Genomic DNA, 6,760 nt, shown 5'->3' with positions numbered 1-6,760 from the left:
CTAATAGGTCAAAAGGGTTCGTAGTAGGTCATGTTAGGCATGTTAGGTCTTAAGGGGTCTAGATATGGCTTAAGGGCTCCTATTAGGCCATGTTAGGTCAAAAGTGGTCGTAGTAGGTTGTGTTAGGAATGTTAAGTATTAAAGGGTTCTAAGATGGATTAAGGAGTCCTATTAGGTTATGTTACATCAAAAAGAGTCATATTAAGTCATATTATGCATGTTAAGCCTTAAGGGGTCTGAATATGTCTTAAGGGATTTAATTAGGCCTTGTTAGGTAAAAATGAGTATTAATAGGCCATCTCAGTCATGTTAGTCCTTAAGGGGTCCTAAAATGTCATGTTAGATCAAAAGGGGTTGTAATAGGTCATGTTAAGTATGTTAGGTCTAAATGGTCCTAATATGGTTTGAGGGGTCCTAATGTTAGTTTGTGGTGACTAGTTAGAGAAGTATTGTACATACTTTATAATTCTTTAGGGTTCGGAGCCTATTTAATTGCAAATAATTTATCAATAATTTTGGGCCAAAATATTTTAATTAACTATAACTCTAAAGAAAAAAATTTACTTGCATAAAAGAGCTTAGGGTTAGGGAATTTTCCATAAGGTGTGATGCAAAAATTGCTTCTTGCAGTGGTATTGAGCTATAAGGGATTATAGATTGTAATCAAGTTGTAATTATCAGATCATAATAATATTGGACTTGTTGTTTGGTGGATGTAACCTAGGGTTTGGGTGAACCACATTAAATCTTGGCATCTTGTGTTCTCTTCTTTATGATCTTTTATTTTTTGATATTGTTTATATTTTCATGTAATTGTTATTTCTGTCTGAGGCTAATCCTAACAAGTGTTATTAGAGTGAGGTTATTTATTATTCAATTATCCTCTGTAGGAAAGTCTCACAGTTGAGTGGGAGTCTCATGGTTGGGTGGGGATGATGGGAAAAAAGGTAAGCTAAGCGTTGACAAGTTTAACGGGAAAAACTTTTAGTTATGGAAGATGTAAATGGAGGACTATCTTTATCAAAAGGATTTATGCAAGTCATTGGAAGGAAAAATTATGAACCAAGGAACTATGATAAATGAGGACTAGGAGATTTTAGAAAGAAAGGCATTTGGAAGTATTTTATTGTGCCTAGCACCATCAGTGACATTTAACATTAGAAAAGAGAAGACACTAGAAGAGTTGATGGAAACTCTAGCAAAATTTTATGAAAAGCCCTCTACTTCAACTAATGTATTTCTCATGAAGAATTTATTTAATATGAAGATGGTAGAAGGTGGATCTATTACAGATCATTTAAATGAGTTTAATACTATTACTAGTCATCTATCTTTTATGGGTATTAATTTTGATCAAGAAATTAGGGCTCTCTTGATTTTGTTTTCTTTGTGTGAAAGCTAGAATGGCTTGGTAATGGTTGTGAGTAATTCTATTTCTAATACCCTAAAATATGATGATGTGATCAATGTTATTTTGAGTGAGAAAAATTGTAAGAAAAACTCAAGCGGATCTACATCAAGAATTTATTTGAACACACAAAGTAGAGGCAGAATCATTGAGAGAGGAAATAATTCTAGAAATAATGGAAAATGAAGAGGAAAGTGAAAGGGGAAGAGGTCTCAATCTAGACAACTGAGAGATTGGTGGTACTATGAGAAACTAGGGCATAAAAACAAAGATTGTTGGACAAAAGAACAATGAAGGAGATAAACCAGAAGGGAACAAGGAGGCAAATGTAGTAAGTAAAAAACCTAAAGAGGATGCTTTCCTTATGTCTTTATAAAGTATTGATAATTCATGGGTTTTAGATTCTAGTGCTTCATTTCATGCTACACCTCATAGAGATTATTTCATTGATTATGTCGAAGGAGATTTTGAGCTTATTTATTTGGGGGATAATGAACCCTATCAGATCCTTGGAAATGGGAAAGTTGATATTAAGTTGCAAAATAAGAATCATTGGCTACTACATGAGGTAGGACATGTTCTAAGGCTGAGTAAGAATTTAATTTTAGTAGGGAAACCCAATGATGAGGGTTGTATAGTTACTTTTAATGATAAAAATTGGAACATTTCAAAAGGTTCCCTTATAGTATAAAAAATGTACAAAAGCAAGCAACTTATATCTTTGTACAGGTCATACTATTCCTTCTATTTTGATTGTTTTAGAGAAAAATAAATGTTCATGACTAGTTGCTATAGTTGATCAAGGAGAACAATTAGCTGATGTAGATTCTAGTATAGCATTTTGGCACAATAGACTTGGGCACATGAGTGAGAAAGGTATGAAATTACTTCATTCAAGGAAAGTTTCACTAGGTCTAAAATGTGTTAATATGTATTTATGTCAAAATTGTGTGTATGGAAAAAAAAGAGAGTGAGTTTTGTGAAGGTTGGAAGGAAAATAAAAGTGAGAAATTAGAGCTTGTGCATACAAATGTATGGGAACTAGCTTAGGTATCTTCCCTTGGTGGATCTCATTATTATGTTACATTTATTGATGATGCAACTAAAAAAGTATGGATTTATTTCCTTAGACATAAATCTAATGTATTTCAAACTTTTATGAAATGGAAATTCTTGGTTGAAAATGAGAATGGTAAGAAATTTAAATTTCTTAGATTAGATAATGGTGGTGAGTATTGTATCCATGAATTTGAATATTATTGCTCCACTAATGGTATTCATAGACAAAAACTATTCCAAGGATTCCATAAGAAAATTGAGTGGCTGAATGCATGAGCATGACAATAATGGAATGTGCAAGGAACATGAGGTTACATGTTGGGTTGCCCTTAAACATATGGGTGGAGGCCTTCAATACTAATGTATATTTGATTAATAGAGGTCCCTCTACTCCTTTGGTTTGTGGTATTCCAAAGGAAGCATGGACTGGTAAGAAGGTGAGTTATTCTTTTTTCAAGACCTTCAGTTGTGAAGCATTTTCTCATATAGATTCTAAAAATAGAATCAAGTTGAAGAAAATTAAAAGAAATGTGTATTTGTTGGATATGGAATTGATGAATTTGGTTATAGGATTTGGGATTTTGAAATTTATAAAATTGTAAGAAGTAGGGATGTCATATTCAATGAGAAAGTATTGTATAGAGATCTATTGTAGCAACATGAGAAGAAAGAAAATGATTATGTAGTGTTAGATGATACTCCAAAAGATGATGTTCTAATAATTCCTCATGATGTGCAACAACTGTAACAAAAAATACCACACACACTAGTGAGTGTTAGACAGTCAACAAGGCTAAGTAGACCTCCAAAAAGATTTTGTCCCTCTTTGTATTCTATTTTACTAATAGATGTTGGTGAACTTGAAAGTTATGATGAAATTGTGTAGGTGGATACTAAGATTTAGTGGGAGTCTGCAATGAAAGACAAAATGAACTCCTTGCTGAAAAATAAGACTTGGATTTTATGCAAGTTGCCTACAGGTAAACAACATTTACAGAATAAGTGGGTTTATATCTTGAAAGAAGAGGATGGAGGTAAGAAAATATTTAAAGCTAGGTTATTGGTAAAAGGATTTACACAGAAAAAAAAGTCATTGATTTTGATGAGATATCCTCTACAATTGTTAAAATGACTTCTATTTGTAATGCTTTAAGTATTGTGACTACTAAAGATTTGCATTTGGAGTAGCTTGATGTTAAAACACCCTTCCCTCATGGTAGTTTGATCAAGTGATATATATGGCTTAGCCATAGGGATTTGAGGTCACGAGTAAGGAGAACTTAGTGTGTAGATTGAAGAAAAGTTTATATGGCTTGAAACAAGCATCTTGACAATGGTATCTAAAATTTGACAATTTTATGCATGAGCATGGATATAGTAGATGTCACTTAGATTATTGTGTTTACTTTAAGAGGTTGGATGATGAAAACTACATTATATTATTTTTATATGTTGATGATATGTTTGTAGTTGGGCCTAACATGGATCACATTAAGTGGCTGAAATGTTAGTTAGCACATGCATTTGCTATGAAGGATTTGGGGGTAGAAAAAATAAATACTTGGTATAAATATTTACAAAGATAGGAAGAATAAGAAATTGATATTATCTTATACTGATTATATTGTGAAGGTGTTGCAACATTTCTCTATGGAAAATGTGAAAGCTATTAACACACCTTTACTTGGTCATTTGAAGTTGACTAAAGAGATGTGTGCAAAGACATAAGAAGAGGAGGATAAGATGTCTAAGGTACCTTATGCTTCAGTTGTAGGAAGCTCAATGTATGCTATGGTATGTACTAGGCCAGATATTGCACATACAGTGAGAGTTGTTAGTAGGTATTTGAGTCATCTAGGAATTGAGCATTGAAATGTAGTCAAGTGGATTCTCAGTTATTTGAGAGGAATATCGAGTAAGTGTCTAAATTTTAGGGGATCTACTACTAATTTATAGGGATTTGTTGACTCAGATCTGGCAAGGGATATTGGTAGCAAGCAAAGTACTACAAGCTATGCATTTACTATTGGTGGGGCAGTAGTGGGTTGGGTTTCTAGGTTATAGAAGGTGAACACTTTATGCACTATAGAGGCAGAGTATGTTGCTACTATAGACGAAATCAAGGAGATGATATGGCTTCAATTCTTCTTGGAAGAATTGGAACACCCTCAAAAGGATAATTATTTTTTTACAGATAGTTAGAGTGTCATTCATCTTTCAAAGAATTCTACTGTACATTCAATGACAAAACACATTCAGTTGCGGTATCATTTCATTTGGCTAGTTTTGGATGATGGATAGTTAAGTTTTGGAATATTGTTAAGATTGGAGATATTTTTTTGATGATGATATGTTACATTCATGACTAAGTTCGTCATTGATGTCAACATAGCATGTTTGATGTCTTCTATGGTAATTGACAAAACAATAGTGAAAAGATTAAGTTGGTACAAATGGCTAATTGAGCATGATAACCACCCAAGGTTATTAGAGATACTTTTAAGTATCTAGTATATGTAGTTAATATTACAAGCTAAAAGGATAAGTCTAGAAGAAGTTATATAAGTTTTGGAGATGTTTATTCTAAGATAGAGTTTATAGAGGCATGTTCTAGTAAACTTGTTATATCTCTTAGTAGAGTTGATATGTTGAGGACATGAAGATGAAATGTTGAGGATGACATGGCTAAGCCCTCTCATCATAATATTTAGTGTACATAAAGTTGCAAGGTAGAAGATTTATGTTATTGCTAAGTGTAACATGTTTTTAATGTGGTCGTATAATAATTAGTTCAGAAGGACAAACAACTGACTCAAGAATTATTTTATGGACTTAGTATAAAGGAAGGACATTTTTATTTATCATGAAATGTGTAGATATGATGATATGCAAATTGTAAATGTTTGGAAAGTAGAAAAGGATGTAAACTTGAGTAGAGAAGTGCAAAAGTGAAGGAAACTTCATTGCTGAGGTTTTTCTAAGTGATTTGAGGTTTGGTATTTAGATCTAAGGTTTATGACATGGTATAAAAGGTATGACTGATTTATTTGGTTGATAGGATAGAGTAAAGTACAAAGGAAATAAGAAGATACTAGTAAATTACTTGTTTGAGCGGTGAGCTCTTCTTGTAGTTGAAATTTCATGTTTGGGCAGTGAGCTCTTCTTGCATACATTATACCACAATTCCTAATAGGGACTCATTGCACTAAATGTTTTTGCAGACTCCTAATAGGGACTCATTGTACTAAATGTTTTTGCAGACTCCTAATAGGGTCTATCCTCTAAAAAATAATATTTACATTAATGCATCATCTTGTGGGCATCATTCCCACCAAGATCTTCCCTCTGATAAAGGGTTTTCCTAGTCAACATTTTTGGTGTAATTGTCTATGTGCATCTTTGTATGATTATTTCTTACTTTGATTGAACAACCAAGTTTTTTTAATAAAGATAAGTGGTTTAATTATTGATAACTGATTCACTCCCCCCCCCTCTTAGTTATCTTGGTGGAATATTGTTCCAACAATTGGTATCAGAGTATCAGGTCCTTGAAGAAAAATTTTAATAGGTTTGGGAGATCCATGGTGAACATGTTCCAGAAAGATAGTCTAAAGTTTAATGGAACAAATTATGACAGTTGGGAAGAAAAGATGAAGACACATTTGTTGTGTATGAGTCTGGGATATTGGATCTTGAAAAAATCAGCAAAGGTAACTATTGAAGAAAAGATTTGGAAACTTACACCCAGACAAAATGAATCTTTCCATGTGTGACATGAGAGCTAGAGAACCACTATTGATTGCACTTCCTAAAATTGATTACAATAAGTTAAAATCACTTCCTACTTCACATTTGATTTGGAAATCTTTGGAAATAGTTTTGAAGGTGATGCACATTCTAAAAAGTTGAGGCTACAAAGTTGTATTTGTGTATTTCAAGATGCTAAGATGATGGAAGATGAATCTATAAAAACATATATAAGTAGGATATTAGAAACTAGTATAGGTATTAAAACTCAAGGAGGAAAAAGAGAAGATAATGAGGTTATATGGAAGATATTGAAAACTCTAACACCACCATTCAAGAAAACCATTTAGATGATACATTTGTTGATATCATGTACCAAATAATTCACAAAAGAGATATTTCTTGGAAGACTTGAAGTGGTTGAGAATGAACTTAGACAATCTGGAGAATCAACCAAAATAGAGATAACATTCAGTACCTTGAACATTTGACCTAACCTATCAAGGAGCACAAGTGCTAGAGGATATTTTGATAGTAGCAACAGAT

Source organism: Cupressus sempervirens, chromosome 6, assembly GCF_028749045.1.
Source record: "Cupressus sempervirens isolate cs-2001-9-10 chromosome 6, ASM2874904v1, whole genome shotgun sequence".
Lineage (NCBI taxonomy): Eukaryota > Viridiplantae > Streptophyta > Pinopsida > Cupressales > Cupressaceae > Cupressus > Cupressus sempervirens.
The sequence above is the reverse complement of the archived record's forward strand: the minus strand, read 5'-3'. Positions refer to the sequence as shown.